A 9389-nucleotide genomic window follows, 5' to 3' on the forward strand; every position below is an offset into this window, starting at 1 on the left:
TTGGCAACACCTCCATCATTATTTTTCTGTTCAGTGTAATCATTAATATGAAGGTTATTATTCTTATCTCTGTTTACCTGAGCTGTACATTAATTGTGGGTCGACCATTCTTTCAAACCTATTTCTGTGTGGAGCGATACCTGGCTGTGGTCCATCCGCTGGTCTACCTAAAATACATGCAAGCCCCTAGGATAAAAATGGCATTTGCTGGACTGGTTTGGCTAATAATCCTGATACTTGGATGGTTTGCTATGGATTCGTACCCTAGAATGCCAACATTTTATATAGGACCGATAATAGTAATGTTAGTTGTGTGTTCCTCTTGCTCTGTCATGATTTTGTGGGTTTTGAAGAGGCCAAAGCCAGGAGATGGGAAGGAGAAAGAAGCAGCATATCAACTGAAGAGAAAGGCTTTTGTAGCCGTCACAGTCATCTTGATCACACTGGTGTTCGGCTATGGGACAGTCTCATGTGTTATTGTACTGAGGGATCAGCTTCCATATCACACTTATTGTTTAGTTCTAGGTTTAAGTTGGTGCACCCTTGTGCCAAACACTGCAGTTCAACCTTACCTCTATCTGTCAAAAATAGGCAAGTTGCCTTGCATCAAAAGCCATTAACCTTTAATACATTTACTTACATTTACATTTACATTTAGTCATTTAGCAGACGCCTTTGTCCAAAGCGACTTACAAATTAGGTATGTATGTTGTTTATACTGTATGCATCATGTGATTATGTATAAATGTGCTTAGATTATTTAGATAGAATGACTGTAAAGACTCACTTTTCCATGAGTAGTTAAATGAATTCTGTTGATTTTTACTATTAAAACTTTTTCTTTGTACTATTTCTTCCGTTCCTCTCTGTCCTAGCTTGTACTCCTCTGAACAACAGCTTATCACTTGTTGCATTCTTCATTTATAAGTTGATTTGGATAAAAGTGTCTGCTACTATAAAACAATAAATGTAAATGTAATCCGAATCTTGTGTGTTAAATGTATCTTAAACATCTGCACAAATCTTAAATATCTTAAATTCACTCCATTATAGTTTCATCAAATCATTATTTTCCTTGTGATAATCTATGCTAAATACAATTGTTGAGTGATGCCAAGTATTGTACAAAAGCAATTTCATTCAATTGCATGTAAAAATGGACAGTTAAAAAAAGTTTTTAAAAGGTAGAAAATAATAAATAAAAAAATTAATAAAACAATACAAAAATATATACTTGTCACCAGGCAGAATACTCATTAAAGAACCTGACACGATATATTTACAAAAAGGATGTAATTGAAAGACACAGACATTGGTATCCCACAGCCAATACTGATTAATCCACATTTTTAAATTGTACATAGCCTAGGTGTTACATCCTCCTATACCTATCTTCGGTCGGGTAACTCCAGCGTACACGATACTTGAATTGAAAATATGAAAATTACACTGTGTCTCTAACACGGCGGAAGGACCAAAAAGGGCAACAAAAAAAAAGAAAAAGAAAAACAAGAGTTCTTTGAGTGTATTTGAGAGTGTATTTGTTAACCTTAGTTAATGCACTGACTGCAACATAACATGAACAAACAATTAACAGTTGTATTATTATTAATTAAGATTAACTAATACCCTAACAAATGTGTTCCTCCAACATCTTCACACCAATATAGCCTGCTAGCCGAGACACCTTCTTTATGTGGACAGATGTGACGTAATGACGCAAAGACATGCTCGAATTTCCCGCAGAAATCCACCAGTACCACTGGAATTAAAAACATTATTACAAGCTTACCATTTTGAATCGAGCTAAGGCAAGCAGATAGTTTTGAACACTGGCTGGTTATGTACTCTGCCTACCACTTCACCTCTGCCAAATGCTTCCGCCCCCCAAAAAAATTATATACATTTTTATATAATTAAAAAAAATTATTATTATTGTTAGTCTTTCCCTACTGTTTATGTTCACAGACATAACTGACTGTGTTTATGTGAACTTTGTTTGACATAACCTTGTGTGTATTTGAGAGTTTAAGCACAATAAGACGTGAAAGAGAACTTAGCTTAATACTCACGGGACGCACAGCCTGACATCCAGCTTTCTGTGTGTGTGCTTCGGTTGTGTGCACTCAGAAAACCATATACTGTATCAGAAGTTTAAAGTGACATGGCTTTAAAACGCATGCAGATAATAAACTTTCATGATGACGAAGAACTGCAATGTCACGTGAGCGTGACCACGATAGAGATGATAATAGATAAGGCAAGGTAAGGTAAGGTATTTGTATTGTCATTCTGTACATGTTGACACATGAGAACCAAATATGTACTCAGGACCAGCAGCGTAAAAATAATAATAATAATAATAATAATAATATTAGATAAATAATATACAATATACATACAATAAGTTAAAAAAATAGTTTAACAGACTAAATTTAAAAATAACTTAGTATACTAAAAATACCTGAGAAGTAAAAACCTATATAATAAATAGCTAAGCAGCAAGTTTTTAAAAGCAGTGCATCAAATTCACATATAAACCAGAGCAACATTATGACAACGCACAATAAGTAAGAGATATAAATAAGAAAAAGAGATCAGTCACTAAGGCAGGGAAATCATGAGTCTCACAGCCTCTGGAAAGAGTCTTTTGGTTCTGGTTTTAACGCTTCTTAGCCTTCTGCCTGAGAGGAGGGGATCGAAGAGTTTGTTTGCCGGGTTGATGGGATCCTTCATAATACAGGATGCTCTGCTTCTGCACATGGTGTAAATATCCTCAACAGAGGGGAGGCTGCTAGAAGTTATTTTTTGGGCAGATTTGACTACCCTCTGCAATTTATTCTTGTCATCAGCAGAACAGCTTCCGTACCAAGCAGTGATGGAAAAGGTGAGTGTACTCTCCACCACACACACACAACAGAACCGGAGTGCTGAGACTAGCCCGCTTCAACCTCCTAAGAAAATATAGGCGTTGTTGGGCCTTTTTAATAATCCTGGCTGTGTTGATGTACCATGTTAAATCATTTGAAATGTGTATCCCAAGATACTTGAAACTGGAGACCATTTCCACAGCTGCTCCTTCGATGAAGAGGGGAGAGGGGGTGTAATCTCTCCTTCTAAAGTCCACGACCATTTCTTTCGTCTTCCCCACATTAATGCAGAGGTTAATCACTCTGCACCAGTCCTCAAGTTCTTCCACCTCCTGTCTGTGAAAGGACTCGTCGTTTTGGGATATCAATCCCACCACAGCCGTGTCATCAGCAAACTTCACAATATGACTGCCCAGATATTTAGCCGAGCAGTCATATGTTAATAGCGTATACAGCAGGGGGCTCAGGACACATCCCTGGGGGGGAGCTGGTGTTAAGGATGATAGACGAGGGGTGGTGGTGGCGCAGTGGATAAGACACATGCCTTTGGTGTGAGAGACCCGGGTTCGAATCCACTGTGAGACACCAATGTGTCCCTGAGCAAGACACTTAACCCCTAGTTGCTCCAGAGGCGTGCGACCTCTGACATATATAGCAATTGTAAGTCGCTCTGGATAAAAGCGTCAGCTAAATGAATAAATGTAAAAATGTAAATGTAGACGAAGATTAAATGCCATGGACTTTGACAGTCTGTGGCCTGTTAGTTAAAAAGTCCAGGGCCCAGTTACAAAGTGATTGTTTCAATCCAAGTAGCAGCAGTTTATTAACAAGAGTATGCGGAACAATTGTATTAAAGGCCGAACTGAAGTCCAGGAAGAGCAGCCTGACATAAGAGTCTCTGCTCTCCAGAAGAGTGAGAGCAGAGTGGATGACCGATGAAACTGCATCCGATGCAGACCGGTTCTCCCTGTAAGTATACTAGTGATCGACCGATATATCGGTCGGCCGATAAATCGGGCCGACATTTGCGGGTTTGATGTGTATCAGCATCGGCCGATACGCTGCTGCTGCGTTCGCCGATAGTTTTTTCCCGGTATTATTTACAGACAGGCGTCCGCAGGCAGCTCTGTGTTGCTGGAGAGCAGGGATGGGCAGTATTTCAGATACATGTATTTAAAATACGTATTTGAAATACAAAATACTATTTTGTATTTTGTATTTTAAAGCCTTTGAAAAAATCAAATGTATTTTGTATTTAAATACATTTAAGATGAGTATTTTTGTATTTTCAAAATACATAAAATACTTTTTGCCATTCAACCTCTTTATCAGGGTATTGATTTTGTGCATCAACTAGTTCAGACATTCACTAGCTCAACATTGGATCAGCGATTTTTTTTTTTTTTTTGGAATAAGGTGAGAATGTCATGATCAATTCTACTTGTTGATTAAAATTAAAATAGTGCATTATTCACTTCAGTTAACATGAAAGAATAAAAGAGCACAGACAAGTGGGAAAATAGCGTAAGCCAATCAGTCTTGACCGGTTGTTGATTTTGATCAACTAGCTTGTCAAACGTGTTTAAAGCATTACTGCATGTTAGGGCTGGGTGATATGACATATCATAGTGATGATATAAAGTGTGAATTGATGGAACTTTTTCTAAATCGTTTACATAGATGGGCCTATTTGTGGGGTAAGCTAATTTATCCGTGCAGCTTTTAGTGGGCAGGAATAATTGGAACGTTGGAGTGGAAAAACAAACACTGATGAATGATCCACCACAAAAATCTCCAGCTTTTACTTTTATTGTACATAAATAGTGTCAAATGAATCTAAATTAATTCTAATTAAAAAATGTAGATACACTTTCTAATTTGAATAAACTTATAGAAACAAATAAACTAAAATTATTAAAAAGCATTGGACTACCTGAAAAAAAAAAAAAAAAAACTCAAAAGAGTTTGAAATTCAGTTGTGAACGGAATTGTGAAACCATGATATTGTTACTGTGACATAAAATTGAGATTTTGGTCATACCGCCCATCCATTTACTTTGCTAGATAGCAGAAAAGGTTCCCACAGTTTTACATACAGTATGAATTTTTTACTTGTGTTCACCACAAGTAATATACTACATTGGAACCAGAAATAAGTATATACATGGCTGCTATTTTGCATAAGTTTATTTGTAATTTCCAGAAAGAGAGAAAGAAAGAAAGAAAGGAAGAAAGAAAGAAAGAAAGAAAGAGAGGGCAGAGATGAGGTTAGGAATGATAAGTCAGTAGGCCTGTGTAGTTTCTTCATTCACTGTGACCAGAGCCATAGAGAGAGAGAGTTGCGACACTCCCATAGACCTCCGTTGTAAATAATGGTGGCGCTTTTAACCGCCTACTTCCGGGATATGAAGATCGGAATAGTTCCAAACACTGTCATGTGGGCGTTGGACACCATTCACTTACATTGCTGCGCGTCGAGTTGTTCCAGAGTTAAGTTGCCGAAATATCGACCTCTTTTGAATTGTCAACTGTCTATATTGTATCAGAGGCCCTTTGCGATGCTTATACTGGTCTTCATTTGTACATGCACAGCGTAATTATTTATATTTTATGTTGGTTGTTTCAACCAATTTTCAAGCACTGCCTGCTAGCTAACGTTAGTTAGCTAGCGCGACTTCGTCAGCTAAGAGTTCGGTAATGAATCGCTACCACCTTTATAGCAACTTTTATTTAATTAAATTTTTTGGGATATACTAACTTTTCATTATGTTATTATTGTCTTGAGTGAAGCGGCTTGTGAGAACAATGCTGGACCTTTAGGATTGTTATGGCCATCACCAGTCCTGTCTGTTTCATGGATCACCTGCCCCTGGTTTTTGTTTTTCTTGTTCACACACACAAGCACACATTTTTGTTGTCTGTCATTGTTTAATAAAAAATATTTTATTTGAAAACCTTCATTTGTATCAGCCATGCTTAAATTCGTTTTTAATCTGTTATAGTTTTGATAATGTGTATGGCCTTAATCTTAAAATAATATTCTTAGTCTTAACATGATCATGTTTCACGTTGTGGTCCTGGGGGTGGCCACTTTCATCAGAAGAAGTGAGCTAGCTTCTAAGCGAATTCTGAACGGACCGCCACGGCAGACCTCTTTGCGTGATCACGAAGGTAGGCTAATGGCTGAATCAAAATTTATAAGCAAAATCACGGGAATCAATAGCCTAATACAGCCCAGTTGTGCTAAAATAAATATCATGAGACGTCCATCATCAGATGAATGATATGGAAAAGTTAAGTTAGAGCCGCTAAAGCCAGTGCTACTACCCATGCGAACATGAACACTAAGCTTTTCCCTCCAAAAATATAGCCTAAAACTTATCTCCAAATGCAAAACTGACATTAACAAAATGCAATAATGCAATAACAGCTGAAAAAGTACTTGGGTGTGTGTTTTATTTTATATTTACCGTTCAATAATGCAATCGCTGCTGTCTGTCCCATAGAAGAACATGACAGCCAGCGTACGTTTTGGAACTATTGGGGCTTACATGAACCACGTGACAGCCATAGCGGCGACATCAAAGAGTGTCGCAACTCTCTCTCTCTATGGCTCTGACTGTGACCTATCCCTGCACTGGACGGCCAATTTCACATGTATTTTGTGTATTTTCAAAATACAAAATACTGTATTTGTATTTAAATAATTTTTTTCACTCAGTATTTTGTATTTGTGTTTAAATACATTTTTCCACACAGTATTTTGTATTTGTATTTTAAATACATTTCCATGTATTTATGCCCATCTCTGCTGGAGAGTTGCATTTCACGTGCAGCCCATGCACTGCCCCTCCCACACTAGCAGAGTGCTGGAAGCCTCTTCAAGACAGCGGTTAGTTTTAAACTTTCAAAGCATCTTTTAACTGTTTGACTTAGCTGAAATATTGCCATACACTTTGAAAGTGGAAACACGTTGCTCTATATGTGCGTGCAACTAAGCAAGTTTGTGGGTCCAAATGGAAAACGCGAATGCCTCAACTATAAAACTGCTTGTCATTGTATTTAGGGAACTGCAAATAGCTAAGTTTGAGGATATCCATATGCATACGGCAGCTGTTACGAACACTGGTCATAGGATTAAATAATGCCGACGTTGTTCCGTGATTCCATGATATTTGTGGGAGTTTTATTCAGCGACCACCTGGCTGAGGTTTGGACGTGTGCTCATAAAAGAAGCGACGTGGTTGCGACGCATGCGATGCAGCGCGCTCGTTTGTCCAGGCGCTCCTATGCCGTGGTGAGATGAAAACATCGAAACTTTTCAGAATGCCACAAGCGCACGCAGGTCTTGTGACAAAAAACAACTGACCTTTCCATGACAACATCGAAAGCTCGGCCGAACAGCTAATCATACAGGGCGGGTTTTTATTTCTCATCTCCATAAATAAATGTAGTCGTAAAGGGCTAGAAATAAATTAATCCTTACTTCCTCGTCATCATGGAGAGAGCAGTTCATGGTTGCATAGCAACGACAGACGCCACGGGAGCGCAAGCACTTGTAGAAAGGAGAAAGCGGCGCGGCCGTGCTTTCCACACGTTTATTTAGACGCGATATGTGAACAGTCCCTAATTTATTTGGTTTTAAATCGTTTTTGTTTTGTTTAAAATGGAGATCACGATTACATATATCAGACAACTACACAGAATAACATGTTCCAGTCAAATTATTTTATTTATGCTTAAATATTTATTTTCAGAATTTGAATTATGCTTAAATATTTATTTTCAGTATTTTCAGCACTTAACTTTTTTTTTTACTTGTTCTACCTCACATGTTTTTAATATTTGTCAAATATTGTTTTAAGTTCAATAAATGTTCCTTTTTTAAATTGAGACTTGTAACATTTGTTATCATCGTGTCATTTTTATGATTTAAATTGAGTGAGCAAAAGCAGTATCGGCTCCAAATCGGGCCAAGAAAATCGGCAGCCCGTATCGGTCATCGGCTAAGGCTGATGAAAAAAAAATCGGTATCGGCACTAAAAAATCCATATCGGTCGATCCCTAAAGCATACTGATGGGGGTCCACATTAATGTAGATGGTATCCTTCATGTGGGCCATAACCAGCCTTTCAAAGCATTTCATAATTATCAGAGTGAGTGCCACTGGACGGTAGTCATTCATGCACGTCACGGCCAAGCTTTTGGGAACGGTTTTTGGGCAGTTGTGTGCGGTTCAAGGATCCGGTCACGCCTTCTCATGCACTCTCTGCTGGCATGTTTTTTATTTTTTTATTTTTTTATTTGACAGGGGCAAAGGACAGTAAGAAACTGTCCCAGAATTAGCTACAAAGCTAAATTTCATTTGCAGTCCCTGGGCAGGAAAGTACCGTACAATACATACAAAAAAAAAAAAAAAACATTTCTTACAATAAAATCTCCCCACAAATATACAACATAATATCAATCACTTAACAATAAAAACAGCAATCCAAATTACTACCAAATAAACCTCAATATACTGTACATCCTACACACAATGTTACAAAATCAATCCCCCAAAATTGTAAAACCTTGACAAAGCATAAGAGTATTTAATGATTACAGACCTGACTCCTCTTTAAGACACTGTCTAATATTAATTGGTAAATTATTCCAGTTGTTAACAGCTCTTACAGAAAAAGCTGATCGACCAAACTCAGTTACTCTAAAATGTGCTTCACAGTCACCTCTTGATGAAGCTCTTGTTTGTCTTGTATTTTATCTACGCAAAGAAACAAATACTTTTAAGTGCAAGATCATTAACAATTTTGTACATTAAACAACAGTTGTAAAACAATAAACTTGTCAAAAGTACCAAAAAATTTATGATATCTATTTGGTTTCTTGTCAAATACTTTTAGAACTAGTTTGTATAAGGTATATAAAGGTCTAAGAGCAGATTTTCCTGAGTGTGACCATGAAGTAATACATTTAAAAAAAAAAAAATGATATGCTATTCAAATGTTAAATGCGTGTCTAAGATAACTCTAATAAATATTTTAAATCTGGCACAATTTGTAATTTTTCACCACACACTAATATATCTGGTAGATTCTCCTCCTTCCTTTTAATTTTGAAATACATACAGGCAGTTTTCTGAACATTTAATGTTAAACAACACTGATTAAGCCAATCTGAAATTTTGGACATTGCGACACCTCATTTTTGTGCCACTTGTTCATTTGTTTTACCCTGTACATAAATCACAGTGTCATCTGCGTACATTTGAATATGTACATCCAGACAAACATCAGGTAAATCATTTAAATACAAGCTAAAAAGTAGGGGCCCTAATACAGACCCCTGAGGTACGCCTGTAAAACGATACATGCATTTCAATCCGGGTACACTGTTTCCTTGATGTAAGATAGATTCAATCCATTTCATTGTTTCTACCGAAAAATTCAAATATAATAATTTAGACAATAAAATATATTGTAAGGAATACTGCACCCACAACCCCACCCTTATCTAATT

This window comes from Leuciscus leuciscus, assembly GCF_965113295.1.
Source record: "Leuciscus leuciscus genome assembly, chromosome: 2".
Taxonomy (NCBI): domain Eukaryota; kingdom Metazoa; phylum Chordata; class Actinopteri; order Cypriniformes; family Leuciscidae; genus Leuciscus; species Leuciscus leuciscus.